Raw genomic sequence first — 17450 nt, 5'->3', positions numbered from 1 at the left:
TGTGGCATAGAACCTTAATCGCATGTCTAGATGGCCTAATTTCTCATCCATAAAAAACATATGATGATTTCTATAAAAAGAAAAATAATGATGAATGCATGGTGTTTGTTTATTTTTTTTTTAGTTTATGTGTACAAAATTCACCTTTTTTTAAAATTTATCGTTGATTTTTTTTTAGAGGTAATCAACGAGTTTTCTTATTCGTTGGCTCCTCTTTTATTTTATCCATGCAAGACGACAACGTCCACCATTCACAAGACTCTGAACCCTTGAGGAAAAGGAGATCTGGGCATTCAAACGCGCTAAAAACAAGTTTAGTTTCCTTGGACAAGAACCCACCAAGGTGGTAGCCTAGTGGTACTGGGCGGAGATTCTAACCTCATGGTCCCAAGTTGTTCGAGTCGCTACGGCGATGATTAAAATGTGGCTTCGGCCACTGCTTGGACATGAGGTATAGGACCGCTCTTGGACCGCTAGTAGCCGGGATGGTGCCAGATGTGACGTACTCACACTTGGAACTGGAACCAGATCCCAGAGGGATAGCTGAGCCGGGCCCATGGATGGGGAGGAAATGAGTAAAACCGGTCGGGGTGCCCAACACACGGCCATTTCTGCCTGCATCGAACATTCTCCTGGCGGGGCGGAGGCCCAGGCGGGGCTGCTACGCGGGGGTGGGCTTGTCCTTTCCTCCCCTCTTTTTCTTTAGCAAAAAAAGAAAGGAAAAAAAAAAGAAGAAAAAAAAGAACCTACTTTCCTCTTCCTCCTTTTACATGCCGGTGCAAATTAATGGCTGTTTTTAATAGAAATCTTATGACCAAGTACCAAGGTAAGCGCAGGAAATGGAGGAGGAAATTGCTAATCATTGGGAATCTCAAAAAAAGGAACTATTATATGATCTCACTATAATAAATTTTATAGAAATGCATGGATCATGACTTTTATTAATAAAAATATCTCATTTTTGTTAAAAAAAAATTATTAGAATATTATAAATCCTTTAATCTAATATTATTATTTCATTTCGATTATTTAATTAATAATCTTCAAGGCGAACTATAAAAATTGATACAAATAATTGATAACGATGTACTTTTTAAAACACAATATGAAAAATAATTAGCGAAATAAATATAAAATTAACTTTTATTCACCCAAAAGTTCTAGTTATTTTGGTATGTAGGGTAAGATTTTGTATTTAAGTAGGTTTATATTAAGCTTATATCCAATGTGGAACTATGTTTAATAGCTTAAAATTTTGAATTAAATATATGATTAATAAACCAATAATTCTTTCCAATTTTTGGCCATCATTTCCATAATCTAAACTTAGATGCCCATGGACAAACTATCCTTAAAAGCATATCCATGATAACATTGAATACCAGAAATACCATATAATTTTATCCTATATGTTCCATCTATAGATAATGTAAATATTCTCTTAGTGACTTACATATGACCCACGATTGTAATCAGCGAATATGTACGATCTAAGAGTCCAACTTTCGGCCGTAAAACATGGTAATGGCATCTTGGCTTGCACGCCTTATATCTTATTATCCCAACATCACTTTTTTAAAGGCTCAGAAGAAGATTCTACCCCTCCTCCAAAAAAGAAAGAAAGAAGAAAAAGACCGAAACCATGGGGCAAGGACGACCATGCTTTCAGGAGGATGTCGGCATGCAAATGGAATCACGTGTGAATATATAACCCATGGTGCAAGCTGCTACTCTTTATTCCGTTTTATAGTTGATGCATGCACCACCGGATCACGTGAAGTCGGATATTTCCTTTTCTTTCTTTTTGTTTTTTTGTTTTGTTTTGTTTTTTTTTTTTTTTTTTTGCTAAAGCGGATGTTTCATACTATATGGGTACGAATACACCTAAAAGAGTCTGCATACAAAAGGTCCTGGAAAGCACCAGGTAAATCGTCCTCACCAACCCATAGGGTGTCTCCTGAGTGGCTCGCAACATACGCCGCTACCTAGTTCGCCGCCCCGTTGGCCTCACGATATACATGCATAGTTCGAAAGAGCACCTCCTCCCTCACCATCAACTATATGTCACGGAGCAAAGGATGAACTTCTCCATCGCTAGGAGGGCCCTTTCGGACCCAGCTGATCACTGTGGCCAAGTCTCCCTTCAAGAGGATGGAACTCGCTCGAAGTACACATCACGCATACCGCAATCCCATCCAAACCGCTCACAGCTCAGCCCCTGGGACCGAGATGTCGAAGATCTGACAGCCCCCTGCTGTCACCGTGCTGGAATCCGGGCCCCTGATGACAAACCCAGCCCCTCCCCTCCTGCCTCCATCTTGGACTGAGCTATCAAAATTGACCTCGAGGAAACTCGGGAATAGGGGCTCCTAGGTGAAAAATACCATATGAGAAGCTGCCGAAGCAGGATGGGGGCCCCAGGTGTCCCGAGCTGTCAAAGGTCCATAGTTCATATCTGCATGAAAGAACTCTGCTGCCTATGCCCATGCCCGCTCCATCACAAACCGCGGGGATAGGCTGGTCTCGCCAAAAACTCGGATGTTCCTGGCCATCCATACCTGATAAGCTATGCATGACGCCCTAATAGCCGCAAAATGCATCTGAGGGGAGATAGACCAACGCCGAACCACCTCCAAAAAGCTATCCCTCCGGCTCCAAGTACCCTCCGAGAGCCCTGACAACCTCCAAGTCCTCCTCGCCCAAACACACTGGAAAAGTGCATGATCCACTGACTCCTCCACCTCATAGTACGTGCACAAGGGAGAATGCTAACTCTCCGTCGTCTCAACGCCGAGCTAGTCGGCAGGCGATCCCAGGCCACCTTCCAGAGGAATAGTGCAATCCTCTGGTGTAGGCCGAACCTCCATACCCAACCACAGTCTCTGCCCAACTCGGACTCCTGCTGAAGAACCCAAGAAACATCACCAACTCTGACTTTGGCCCTGCATGTGGTGCTCCATACCCTAACATCAAGACCTGCTAATCTCGGGATGGGAAGAGCCCGCACCTGCTCCGCTAAGTGCTCCCCAAACAACTGGCCCAGTCTGTCATCATCCCACTCCATAACCCCTGGCACGAGGAGATCGCATACCCGGAGTCCCACAGCCTCCTCACCACTAATCATCGTCGGCCACAAGCTCAGCGGAAGTGCATCCACCCATGGGTCCTCCATCACGTCAATGGTCCGGTCGTCGCCAATCAACCACCTAGAGTGTCCCCGGGCCATAGGCAGATACCTCCCAACCTCCCGCCACATGAAAGAGCTCCTCCGGCTGCACACCACCTGGCCCACTAAGCCTGCTCGACCATATCTCGCTATAATGACCTGACTCCAGAGTCCATGTGGCTCCAGAACAATTTGCATTGCCCGCCTCGCCAGGAGCGCCTCTCGCCTCGCCAGGAGTGACTGTATCCCCAAACCATCCTCACTCAGAGACATGCAAACTCTCTCCTAGGCCATCAGATGCATCTCATGGCCCCTCCCCAAGGAGCCCCACAGGAAGCTACGCATAAGCAGCTCTATCCCCACCAACACCGTCTTTGGCACAACAGTATGGACTATAATATAAACAGGCATGGAACAAAGCACTGACCTGACCAGCGTCAACCTGTCCATCATAGAGAGCGATGAGGCCCTCCAACCCTCAAGCCTATTCTGCACTCTCTACACTAATGTGGAACACTCCGCCACCCGCAGCCTCCCCCGGTGATGGAGACTCCAAGATAGTCCAGAGCCCCCTCCTGCTCCTGCATCCCCAGTATCGCCCTGATCTTCCGTCGCACCCTCCTCTCCGTGCTCGGACTGAAATGTATAGATGACTTCTGGAAATTAATCCTCTGCCCAGACGCCGCACAGTACTCAGCCAGTACTCTCTGAAAGGCTCGTGCATCCCTCGCTCTCGCCCTGGCAAGCAGCAGGCAATCGTCTGCAAACAACAAGTGAGAAATGGGGCGGGCGCTCTGGGCTGGACTATAAGCAGCCAACCCTTGGTCCTCGCAAGCTACATGTAGGGCACGAGAGAGCACATCAGAGCAAATAATGAACAGATATGGGGACAGTGAACATCCCTGGCGAAGCCCCATAGTGGCTCGGAAAAAGGGAGGTGGCGTACCATTAACCAAAATGGAGAAGCTAGGCCCTTGCACGCAGCCAAAAACCCAGTCAATCCAGATATGATGGAATCCAAAGCTCTCCAATGCATGTCTGAGGAAGTTCCAGCGGATCCGGGCATAAGCACGCTCCATATGCAGTTTTACTGCCATCAAACATCGCCTCCTCGAGGCTCGTTGTAAGTCTCACATCATCTCCTGAGCTAGCAAGATATTATCTGATATACTCCTTCCCCCCACAAATGCCCCCTGCTCTATACTAATCATGCTGGGCAACAAAGCTTTCATTCTCCCAACCATGAGCCTCGCCACTACCTTGTACAAAGTGGTGCACAAACTAATGGGCCTATAGTGGCTCGGCTTCGACGCATCCTGACGCTTTGGGACCAAGATTATATAAGTGACCTGCCAGTCGTCTGCCATCACCGCCTGACTGAAGTATAGCTGCATTGCCTCCACCACTTACCTCCGAATGATACTGCAATACCTCCAAAAAAAGAAGGACGGAAATCTGTCCGATCCTAGTGCCTTGTCCTCCGCCAAAGACCATACTGCCTCCTGCATTTCTCTGTCTGACACTGGCTGGATCAATGCTACATTATCTGCCTCCTCAACTCGGACTGCCGGCCTGGGGAGCTGACCAAGCACATAGGGCCCCTCTACCTCCGTCCACCTGGATCTGAAAAAATCAAACAATGCCTGTCTCACTACAGTGTCCTCCTCCACATGCTGGCCCGCCCCAACTCTCAGTGATCGAATCATATTCCTTTACCTTCTGATGACCGTCGATCGATGAAAGAAGCTAGTGTTCCGATCCCCCTCTTTGACCCACTATGCCCTCGACTTCTGCCTCCAAAAGGTCTCCTATTGATGCAGCAAAGAGTGATGTGATGCCAAGTAACGTCGCAAGTCAACCATCTCACCCTCCTCCAACTGCCCCTCTCGGTCCTCCCTCCCCTGAAGATCCGCAATCAAACCCTCCACCTTCTCTAGTCTCCGAAATATGTTGCCCACTACCTCCCGGTTCCATCTGAGAAGGTGGCGCTTAGTGAGCTCCAATCTTCGCGACACCCTCTGCATGGCATCTCCCTGCACTGGCATGCCCCAAGCCTCTCAGACTACTCTCCAAGATTGGGGGTATGACAACCACAGCTTCTCAAAACGAAATGAGCTATGATAGCTGGAGCTCGAAGCTGTAGAAATCAAAATAGGATAGTGATCTGAGGCAATTCGAGCAAGATGACTAGCCTGGTAGGAGGGGAATCGCTGAATCCAATCCGGAGAGGCAATGGCTCTGTCAAGCCGCTCACACACTCTCGCTCGTTCAGACTGATTGTTAACCAGGTAAATCTCGGTCTAGAGAAGCTAAGGTCCACTAAGCCAGTCGCATCCAGAAGCTCCCAAAACTCCCACCTGTCCACTGAATCAGAATAGACTCTGCCTCCTTGTTTCTCATTGGGACTAAGGATGCAATTAAAGTCTCCCACCATCATAGTCGGCACCCCCTGAGTCAACAAACATGTTAGCTCACCCCAGAGGACTCTCCTCGTTTGGTAATCAATGTTAGCATAAATACCGCATAGGACCCATGGGGGTTCATTCAGTTCCGAGATGATCATCACAACTTGTTGAGAACAGTTACAAAAAACATCTATAGAGGCCACCCCTCGCCTCCACAACATCACAATACCTCCAGACAAGCCCTGAGACTCTATTACAAAGGACTCTCAATGAACTGCCAAATGCCGCAACACCCGACGCAACCCTTCTTCGGACACCCGTGTTTCACAAAGAAAACAAACCTCGGGGCAATGAATTTGGACTAATCTCTTGAACGTCGAGAAAAATGAAGGCTTGGCCGCTCCCCTACAATTCCATGCTAGGATCTTCATTTAACACTGTAGGATGAGGATGAGGCTCGCCCCTGACAACTTAGGCTGATCGGTCAGTCCCTGTATGTTGCCCAAGGTGACAATCCAAGAGGGGGGGGTGAATTGGTTTCTTCTAAATTTTAGTGCTTTTAAAAACTTTCGTAATTAAGTGCGGTGGATGCTTTCTTAGGTTATTTGAGTGAGTTAAGTTAATACAAGAATAGAAGATAAAGCAAGGGAAAATGAAAGCACAAACACAATGCAAACACACCAATATATAGTGGTTCGGTGCTCTCCTTAGCACCTACGTCCACTCCCCAAGCGTACCCTTGGGAATTCACTATAATCTCACGGATTACAGTTGGATTGTTTTCCGGGCTCACAATCCAAAAACCTTGTTGGTTTTACGGGCTCACCAACGAACCTATACAACTTTGGTTTTCCGGGTTCACCAAAAACCTTGTTGGTTTTGCGGGCTCACCAACGAACCTATACAACTTTGGTTTTCCGGGTTTACCAAAAACCTTTGTTGGTTTTGCGGGCTTACCAACGAACCTTTACAAAGTATTTAAAACAAATGAAAAGAAAAGATTTAAACTCCTAAATGAGCATATAAAGCAATATGAACTACAAAGAAGAGTTAGAAAGAAATTATCGCTTTGAAGTCGCTTTGCTCTTCTTTGTCAAGGAAGCTTCACTCTTCAAGGGGGGAAGGAGCTCTTGATGCCTCTTTGAATGTGCTCAATCCCTTTCTTTGATTCTTGAATGAAGCTCTTGATGAAGGAGATTAGGGCTCTTTTGTTTTCTTGTGTTTTCTTTGATATCCCACTCAAAAGTTGTTTCCTCTGATGAATAGTGCCCCTTTAAATAGTTTTCAACCTTCCTTGGACAAGCCCCATTCGTCAGATTTGAAAAACTAGCCGTTACATACCTTGGGAAGGACAGAAAGTACATCTGCAGAACTAGCCGTTACTGTTCAGCCCGTGTTTGGGTCGGCTCAACCTGTCTTTGGGTCGACCCAACTTTGCCTTGGGTCGACTCAACCATTTCTTGGGTCGACCCTCTCAGTAACCACAGAAACCTCAATTTCAGCCTTTCTTCCCATGGGTCGACCCAACCATTCTTTGGGTCGACTCAAAGTTCACTTGGGTCGACTCAAATTCTTCTTGGGTCGACCCTCTCAGTAATTCCAGAGAACCGTTTTCTGTCTGTCTTTCTGTCTTGCCCTTTGGGTCGACCCTCTCAGAGTTTGGGTCGACTCAAGCTTGGGTCGACTCAACCACTGTGTGGGTCGACCCTCTCAGTGAATCCAGAGAGCATTCTTCCTTTGCGTTTTGAGGTTCTTTGGAGGTTGGGTCGACTCATGCTTACCTTGGGTCGACCCAACTCACTGTTCATTTGTGCTGTTTTTGCAGGAGTGTGCCAGATGATTCCTAGATGTGCCGGGGTCGACCCAATCAACCTATGGGTCGACTCAATCCACACTTTGCTGCATTCTCAAGGTTAGATTCATCCAAATGAACAAGACCATATATATATTTTCAATTAAACAAATGTACTGAGAGTAATGAACTTATAAATGAAGTATCAATTTAACTTATAGCATGCTCTAGATAATTACTTGTTAATCATCAAAATAACACTATCATCCTCAATCTCCCCCTTTTTGATGATTACAAAATAAAGAGTATAAGCCTATTGATACTTGTCTTTAAAATCAGTTTATAAAAGGGATTGAATTTCAGAATTTCAGCTTTTCATATATACTTGTGAAATCTCCCCCTATATTATTCAAAATTTGCCAATTTGACTTTTTGAATGGCTCCCCCTTTCATTTATAATTCATTAGCAATGAAACTTCAAAAATTTGAGATATCATATGAGTTTCAGGTTATGTATCGGGGTGCGAGAGGAGCGTGCCAAATTCTGAATTATGATAGAAATTTTTTGATCTGATGATTTTCATTGTTACAAATTGCTCCCCCTTAGATATATAAGCTTTCTTATATGATTTTCAATTTGTTTGCCCATTTATTTCTCTTTTCGTTTCATAACTTCTTTACTCACTCTTTCTCACAAAGTTAATACTCTTTCTTTAAACACTATCTTTACATATTCTAAACACTATCTTTACTTCTCCCAAAATTAATACTCTTTCTTAACTTCTCAAATGAAATACTCTTTCTTTTCTTAAAGTGAATATTCTATCTTTTCTTCTCCCCCTTTATATATTCTAAAGTGAATATTCTATCTTTTCTTCTCCCCCTTTATATACTCTTTTCTTCTCTTCTCCTTTATATACTCTTTCCTTCTCTTCTCCCCCTTTTTGTTATCATCAAAAACATATATATGGGAAAAGATGCAATTAAGAACAAACTTCAGACTTCATTGATCACAATAGGAACATTTTCATACATTAATGCCCAAAATAAAGATAAGTACAATGTTCCTCAATCAAGATTTAAAGATATAAGGGAAAAGCAAGATACATATGAGAAGAAGCAAGATACATATGAGAACTAGATTTCTAGCCTAGGCTCTAAACATAGATGCTAAGATCAGCCTAGGGGGAATCTAATGGCTGGGATCTAGTCCTCATCCTCCTAGCATACGTGGCGAGGGGAGGTCGAGCCTGGTGAGACTGTGTCTGGCGTGGAGCACGACGAGCGGGATGACTCTGTGCCGATATTTCTGACTCAGCAGCCTGTGGCACAGATGGTCCATGTGTCTCTCTCTCTCTCCGGAGTGCTCCTATCTGCTGCCTCAGATCACTGATCTCAGCAGACATGACATCCAACCGGGCGTCCAATCGACTCGTGAGCCCGTCAGTAATAGTCCTCGCCTGAGTTGACATGAGCTCAGTCATCCTGCTCCAGAAGTCATCCGTATCTGTCGGAGGAGCGGATGACGATGGTCCAGCCTCTGAGGGTACAGTAGGATGATCCATAGGCTCCTCATCCTCATCCTCTGGTGCATCTCCCTCTGGTGCCTCACCCTGAATGCCTGCACCTGTGTGAATCCACTGCCCGTTCACTTTCTCATATCCCATGCGTATAAGTGTCCGTGCAGTGTACGTGTCAGTGTGATGCAGACTCTTGGATGCCTCCTCCTCGAGAGGTAAACCGTGCTGTCTAAATATCAAAGTGAGTATCATACCATAAGGTAGTGATACCCTGTTGCTGCACATTACCTTCCTCATCTGTCTCAATATCATAGCCGGAAGATTTAGGGGAGTCCCTCGAATCATACACTCCATCACTGCTAGATCTCGCTCAGTGATGAGATCGAATCTCCCGGTCTTTGGAAACAAAATCCTATTGATCATATTGAGCAGTAATCTCATTTCAGCGGAAAGAGAACTAGCTATTACCTTCGTGGAGAAATCGAAGTTCTCATTTTCCATGATCAGTTGTAGAGCTCTCATTTTGTTTTCTGGCCTTTCCGGAGTGGCTCCTATGCAGGGTAGATGAAGTAGCTCACTCAAGCTCTCCTCGGATACACGGATCCGAACCCCTCTAACATCTGAAATAAGTCCTCCCATACCAGTCTTGAGGAAGGCGTAGAACTCTTGGACCAACCCGGGGTAAATCACCACATCAAGGGAGCAAAGATACTCCCAACCTTGTCTTTGGATCCATTCCCAAATCCGAAATCCTTCTTGGTTGAAAAACTCCGAATGAATCCTTCTCCCGGTAGTAACCGGCCTCCCCGCAAATCTTGCAAGGATCACTGAGGGGGAAGGAGGAGGAGGGACCTCCGCACGTGCCTCACGTCGTGGAGACACGGGAGAAGGCTCGGTAGGACGCCTTTCCTCTTGTTGGACTCGGGTCACTCTTCCGGATCTCTTGGCTACGGCTCGTTTGGGTTCCATTTCTCCAAGATCTTTAGGAAATCTACTGTTTGGAGGAGTTTAGTGGAGATTGGAGAGTGGGGGCTAGACTTTTCGGAAGGAGACAAAGGGCAAACAGTGCCCTAGATGAGCTCTCGGGCCCCCTTATAACAGTGGGGTCCCGACGTTGGGTCGACTCAAGAATTTTCTTGGGTCGACTCAACGTAGGGTCGACCCATGTTCTGGGTTGGGTCGACCCAAGTGCAGAAATTTTGTTTTCTCTCCCTTTTTGCTTCTAAAAAGTTTTCCTTGCTTCCAATCCTTATAACCTCTTTATGGAACAATGATACATGAGTAAGGAATCTATAGATAACAAATTTGACTCATGTTTCATGGAATTTTTGAAGTTAGAGGAATGTATCATGACACTACTAGCTCCCTTTCATATTCATTCAATAAAAGGATCACATATACCTAATTCCCTCCTGAGCATACAGAATCTATCTTCACTCAATGGTTTTGTAAATATGTCGGCCAATTGTTTTTCTGTGCATATATGCTCAATGCATACGTTTCCATTTTGCACATGATCCCTAATAAAATGGTACCTTATTTCTGTGTGTTTGGCCTTAGAGTGCTGAACTGGATTTTTAGTGAGATTGATAGCACTCGTATTATCACATTTAATAGGAATATTATCTAGTTTAACTCCATAGTCCTCTAATTGTTGCTTGAGCCATAATACTTGGGCACAACAACTACCAGCAGCTATGTATTCAGCTTCAGCTGTGGATAGTGCCACTGAGTTCTGCTTTTTACTAAACCATGATACTAAGTTATTTCCTAGGAATTGACATGTCCCACTTGTGCTCTTTCTATCTAATTTGCATCCGGCAAAATCTGCATCTGAATATGCAAGCAAATCTAGACAGGAGTCTCTCGAGTACCATAATCCAATGGTGGTAGTTCCTCTTAAATATCTAAGGATTCTCTTAACTGCACTTAAATGTGACTCCTTAGGATCCGATTGGTATCTAGCACATATCCCTACACTAAATACAATGTCGGGTCTACTAGCAGTAAGATAGAGCAAGGATCCAATTAGTCCTCTATAGAGCTTAATATCCACACTTTTTCCTTTTTCATCCTTGTCTAGCTTACTAGTGGGATTCATTGGAGTGCCAATTCCCTTATGATTTTCATTCCCAAACTTCTTCAGTATTTTCTTTGTATACTTAGTTTGATGAATGAAAATGCCTTCTTTGGTTTGTTTGATTTGTAATCCTAAAAAGAAACTTAGTTCTCCCATCAAACTCATCTCAAATTCTCCATGCATTAAATCAGTAAATTCTTTGCACAGAGTGTCGTTAGTGGCACCAAAGATTATGTCATCTACATATATTTGTACCACTAGTAGATTTTTGTCCTTTCTTTTGAGAAATAGAGTTTTATCTACATTTCCTCTACAAAAATCATTATCAATCAGAAATTTACTTAGTCTATCATACCAAGCCCTAGGTGCTTGCTTTAATCCATATAATGCCTTATGTAATTTAAACACATGATTTGGCAATTCATGATTTTCAAATCCTGGAGGTTGTTCTACATATACTTCCTCCTCAATAATACCATTTAAGAATGCACTCTTCACATCCATTTGATATAATTTAAAATCCATAAAACATGCAAATGCTAGAAGTAATCTAATAGCTTCTAATCTAGCTACAGGAGCAAATGTCTCATCATAATCTATTCCTTCTTCCTGATTGTATCCTTTAGCTACGAGTCTGGCCTTATTTCTTATAACTACTCCATTTTCATCTAGTTTATTTCTAAATACCCATTTTGTTCCAATTACTGAATTATGCTTTGGTCTTTCAGTTAATGTCCATACATTACTTTTTTTAAATTGATTTAATTCCTCTTGCATGGCATTTATCCAGTTAGTATCTTTTTCAGCTTCTTCATAAGTTTTAGGTTCTAATTGTGAAACAAAAGCAAGATAATCATTTAAATTTCTAAGAGAAGATCGAGTTCTTACCCCTTGAGATGGATCACCAATAATTAAGTCTTTAGGATGTCCATGTGCATACCTCCATTCTTTTGGCACGTCTTGGGGTTGTGGTGGCACGCAATCATCTCCCTTATCTTGATTTGGTACGTCATCAATTTTTAACTTCTCAAAATCGATAATTCCTGTATCATCATCAATAGAGTTTTCTTTCCTAGCAGACTCACTATCAGACTCATCAAATATAATATTGACCGACTCTTCCACTACTAAGGTTCTTTTGTTGAATACTCTGTATGCCTTGCTAGATGTGGAGTATCCTAAGAAGATACCTTCATCTGACTTGGCATCAAATTTACTTAAGTCCTCCTTGCCGTTATTTAAGATAAAACATCTACATCCAAACACTTTAAAATATTTTGCAGTGGGTTTCTTATTCTTCCAAAGTTCATAAGGAGTTTTCTTAGTTATAGGTCGTATTAAAACTCGATTTAGAATATGGCAAGAAGTGTTTATAGCTTCAGCCCAAAAGTACTTTGGAAGATTTGACTCGCACAACATTGTGCGTGCCATTTCTGCCAATGTCCTATTTTTCCTTTCAACAACCCCATTTTGTTGAGGCGTTCTAGGTGCTGAAAATTGATGTGATATTCCATTTTTAGTGCAAAATTCCTCGAAGTGTTGATTTTCAAATTCCGTGCCATGATCACTTCGAATTGCTACCAATGTGAGTTTCTTTTCATTTATGATTTTATTGTATAGTTTCAAAAATTCTGAAAATGCTTCATTCTTATGTGCCAAAAATGAAACCCATGTATACCTTGAAAAATCATCAACAATGACTAGTCCATATTTCTTTCCTCCTAGACTTGTAGTTCTAGTAGGTCCAAATAAGTCCATATGTATGAGTTCAAATAGTCTAGTTGTTGATACTACATTTTTCGATTTAAAAGATGATCTAGTTTGTTTTCCTAATGAACATGGTCCACATATTTTGTCCTTTTCAAAAATCAATTTTGGCACATCCTTTATTAATTCCTTCTTAACTAGTTTTGATTCCATACTAGCATGTCCTAGTCTTCGATGCCAAAGCCAACTAGTTTCATTCTTCTTTTCTTCATTAGTAATTAAGCATAAACCATTTTTCTTGCCTAATTCATGAAGATCTACTAAGTAAATATTTCTTTGCCTTTGTCCTACAAGTACAATGCTATTATCTTTAGGATTTGTGATTATACATACAGATGCTTCAAATGTAACTTTAAATCCTTTATCACAAAATTGACTTATACTAAGAAGATTATGTTTCAAACCTTTAACTAACAAAACATTTTCTATAAAAACAGATGGAGCAATGAAAATTTTACCCTTTCCAATGATATGGCCTTTACCATTGTCTCCATAGGTAACTACTCCACCTTTTTTTGGTTCCAAAGTGACAAATTGATCTTCGTCACCGGTCATGTGTCTTGAACAGCCACTATCTAGATACCATCGTTTTTCCATTTTATCAGCTGTAAGACACACCTGCAATCAAGATCAAGAAGAAACTTTAGGTACCAAAACTAAGTTGGGTCCTTTAGGGTTAGTACTCCATGTTCCTTTTGGAACCCAAACTTTCTTGAATTTAATCTTTTGATTATTACTTGATTTGTTTTGTCTAGACTTTCTAAAGTTACATTCATATGCTCTATGTCCTATCTTATTGCAACAATAACAAGTAACATTTTCATTTTTAGCTTTTACAAAGATATTCTTTAAGAATTTTTGTTTTGTATTTGTTCTATAACCTAAACCAGCCTTATTATATACAGCTCTTTGACTATCAAGTATCATATTCAATTTGGTAGAACTAAGAGTAAATTTATCTACCAAGGATTTATACTTTTCAGCATCTTCTTTTAACTTAATATTTTCAGCAATTAGATTCTTGGTTTCATTTTCAAGTTTCCTACTTAACGTTTCATAGTTATTAGACAGTTTTATTTTATCTTTAATGAGAGATTGATTTTCTTCTTTTAGAGCTTTATTTTTATTAATTACTTTCTTATGTTCTTCCATGAGTTCTAAAAATGCATCATGTAATTCATCAACAGTAAAATCACAGTCAAGTTCAGAATCTACCTCATCGTCATTGGCCATATGACATATTTGGGCCGTGTCTTGATGATCTTCATCCTCTGAACTTGATTCCTCACTCTCACTCCAATCAGCCATAAAATTCTTCTTTTTCAATTTTCTTGCCATCCACTTCAAATCTGGGCAATCTATCTTATAATGCCCGGGTTTGTTACACTCATAACAAATGGGAGTTTCTTTCTCCCTTTCTTTGTCCTTACCCTTTTCTTTGCTTGAGTTACCTTTAGAGAAGGGCTTCTTTTTATGGAATCTATTCTTACCTCTCATGAATTTTCTGAATTTTCTGCCAAGTACTGCCATCCCTTCCTCATCAATATCTTCATCATCATCTGAATCTTCTGATTCAGATTGTTGTCTAGGGGTGGTAGTCTTTAGGGCTATAGGCTTTCTTCTCTTGACCTCATCTTCTGAATTTTGCCTCATAGTCAACTCATGGGTCATGAGTGACCCTAGAAGCTCCTCTAGCTGTAGTGTATTGAGGTCCTTTGCTTCTTGTATGGCGGTTACCTTGGCCTCCCAATTCCTTGGTAGAGACCTGAGAATTTTTCGCACCAAATCAGAATTAGAATAAGATTTTCCTAAGCTTTTAAGCCCATTTATAATATCAGTAAAACGAGTAAACATATCAGTTATGGACTCGGTAGAATCCATTTTAAACAATTCATACTTATGTACTAATATGTTTATCTTTGATTCCTTGACTTGATTGGTCCCTTCATGTGTGACCTCAAGTCTATCCCAAATTTCTTTGGCGGTGGAGCAAGTGGATATTCTATTGAATTCATTTACATCTAAAGAGCAATAAAGTATATTTATAGCTTTTGCATTTAATTGTGCTAGTCTTCTATCATTTTCATTCCAATCCATTTCTGGTTTGGGTATGATAGTGCCTTCTATATTGAGTGTGGGTGTGTGAGGTCCTCTAGTGATTATTTGCCATAATTCATAATCTGAAGCTTGAATGAATATCCTCATTCTAGCTTTCCAATATGCATAGTTTGTGCCATTAAATAGAGGTGGTCTATTCGTGGATTGCCCCTCACTCATTGTACCTCCCACTTGGGTTGCCATGATCTTTAACTCTTGATTGTTAGATCAATGAGCACTATTAGAGCACCTTGCTCTGATACCACTTGTTGCCCAAGGTGACAATCCAAGAGGGGGGGGGGTGAATTGGTTTCTTCTAAATTTTAGTGCTTTTAAAAACTTTCGTAATTAAGTGCGGTGGATGCTTTCTTAGGTTATTTGAGTGAGTTAAGTTAATACAAGAATAGAAGATAAAGCAAGGGAAAATGAAAGCACAAACACAATGCAAACACACCAATATATAGTGGTTCGGTGCTCTCCTTAGCACCTACGTCCACTCCCCAAGCGTACCCTTGGGAATTCACTATAATCTCACGGATTACAGTTGGATTGTTTTCCGGGCTCACAATCCAAAAACCTTGTTGGTTTTACGGGCTCACCAACGAACCTATACAACTTTGGTTTTCCGGATTCACCAAAAACCTTGTTGGTTTTGCGGGCTCACCAACGAACCTATACAACTTTGGTTTTCCGGGTTTACCAAAAACCTTTGTTGGTTTTGCGGGCTTACCAACGAACCTTTACAAAGTATTTAAAATAAATGAAAAGAAAAGATTTAAACTCCTAAATGAGCATATAAAGCAATATGAACTACAAAGAAGAGTTAGAAAGAAATTATCGCTTTGAAGTCGCTTTGCTCTTCTTTGTCAAGGAAGCTTCACTCTTCAAGGGGGGAAGGAGCTCTTGATGCCTCTTTGAATGTGCTCAATCCCTTTCTTTGATTCTTGAATGAAGCTCTTGATGAAGGAGATTAGGGCTCTTTTGTTTTCTTGTGTTTTCTTTGATATCCCACTCAAAAGTTGTTTCCTCTGATGAATAGTGCCCCTTTAAATAGTTTTCAACCTTCCTTGGACAAGCCCCATTCGTCAGATTTGAAAAACTAGCCGTTACATACCTTGGGAAGGACAGAAAGTACATCTGCAGAACTAGCCGTTACTGTTCAGCCCGTGTTTGGGTCGGCTCAACCTGTCCTTGGGTCGACCCAACTTTGCCTTGGGTCGACTCAACCATTTCTTGGGTCGACCCTCTCAGTAACCACAGAAACCTCAATTTCAGCCTTTCTTCCCATGGGTCGACCTAACCATTCTTTGGGTCGACTCAAAGTTCACTTGGGTCGACTCAAATTCTTCTTGGGTCGACCCTCTCAGTAATTCCAGAGAACCGTTTTCTGTCTGTCTTTCTGTCTTGCCCTTTGGGTCGACCCTCTCAGAGTTTGGGTCGACTCAAGCTTGGGTCGACTCAACCACTGTGTGGGTCGACCCTCTCAGTGAATCCAGAGAGCATTCTTCCTTTGCGTTTTGAGGTTCTTTGGAGGTTGGGTCGACTCATGCTTACCTTGGGTCGACCCAACTCACTGTTCATTTGTGCTGTTTTTGCAGGAGTGTGCCAGATGATTCCTAGATGTGCCGGGGTCGACCCAATCAACCTATGGGTCGACTCAATCCACACTTTGCTGCATTCTCAAGGTTAGATTCATCCAAATGAACAAGACCATATATATATTTTCAATTAAACAAATGTACTGAGAGTAATGAACTTATAAATGAAGTATCAATTTAACTTATAGCATGCTCTAGATAATTACTTGTTAATCATCAAAATAACACTATCATCCTCACTGTATAATTGTCCTTGTGGCTTCCCCAGACTCCACCGCACCTCCCTAAATCGCTGCATGCAGCACATCCACCACCTTCCCATGAGTTTGAATGGGAGAGTTTGACACCTGTCCCGAGCTACCTAGGATGCCCCTCATCACCACCATCGTTGATGCACCAGGGGAAGACTTTGCCGGAGCCAGTGAGCTAGGATCATCCTCCACAGCTCCTGTCATAGGCCTCCCCCCCTTTCGCAGACCTATGGATGTCACCCCTCGCTGCACAATCGGTGCCGGGGACCCCTCCATCGGTGCATCTTCCAGGGTTGTCCCTATGGCCGGAGGCTTCCCACTGCCTCCATCCACGGCAGCCTGCGACTGTGGGGCCCCATCTACCACCATCGGTCCGCTCGACGCAAGTGTGCCATCCACCGCTTGCGTAGTCCCCACGGCTTCATCAACTATTGGGGCTCCCCCCGTCACCGGCCGATTAGGGGCCCTCGTCAGCGGTAGAGAGGCGCTCCGGAAGTGCCTTCTTCCTTCCTTCCTCCGTTGTAGTCGTGGATCGTCGAAGGAAGATGACGATATCGATCGGGGAAGCTAAGTCGACTCAGTCCGTCTCGCCCCCAGGCTCTTGGTTGCCTTGGCTGGGCTACGAGCCCGCTTTATTGGGCTTGGGCCCTGTCCACAAGCCAGCTCGGTAACAGCAGCCTGTCCCGTTCCCACCTGGCCCGATCCATCATTGGGTAGTAGGCTCGATAATGGGTCTGGATCAGGCCCGACCACCTCGGCCCGTCTCAATTCAGC

Source organism: Phoenix dactylifera, chromosome 1, assembly GCF_051530095.1.
Source record: "Phoenix dactylifera cultivar Ajwa chromosome 1, Ajwa_hap1_PhDact_Kaust_v1.1, whole genome shotgun sequence".
Classification (NCBI taxonomy): Eukaryota; Viridiplantae; Streptophyta; class Magnoliopsida; order Arecales; family Arecaceae; genus Phoenix; species Phoenix dactylifera.
This window is presented reverse-complemented; position numbering follows the sequence as displayed.